Below are 276 nucleotides of genomic sequence, written 5' to 3'. Positions count from 1 at the left end.
ATGATACTATATGATACTATATAAAATTCACCTCCAACAACCTTCATAACATTAATATATAATAATACCAATATACGTATAGGTATCACGTGCCTCGATGTCGTGCCAGCAGGATTTCATCGATCTTATGGCTTTTTTTTTTTATTAGGGGAAAATAATGTCCATGGACTACGCGTCAATACGGATAGTTCTAAAACGATACCTATCGATTCTGCCAATTTGAAGTCAATGTTATATATTTAATACCTGCAGAAAAGTGGGGGAACATATAAACTT

Source organism: Acyrthosiphon pisum, chromosome A1 (assembly GCF_005508785.2).
Source record: "Acyrthosiphon pisum isolate AL4f chromosome A1, pea_aphid_22Mar2018_4r6ur, whole genome shotgun sequence".
In the NCBI taxonomy this organism is placed as follows: Eukaryota; Metazoa; Arthropoda; class Insecta; order Hemiptera; family Aphididae; genus Acyrthosiphon; species Acyrthosiphon pisum.
This window is presented reverse-complemented; position numbering follows the sequence as displayed.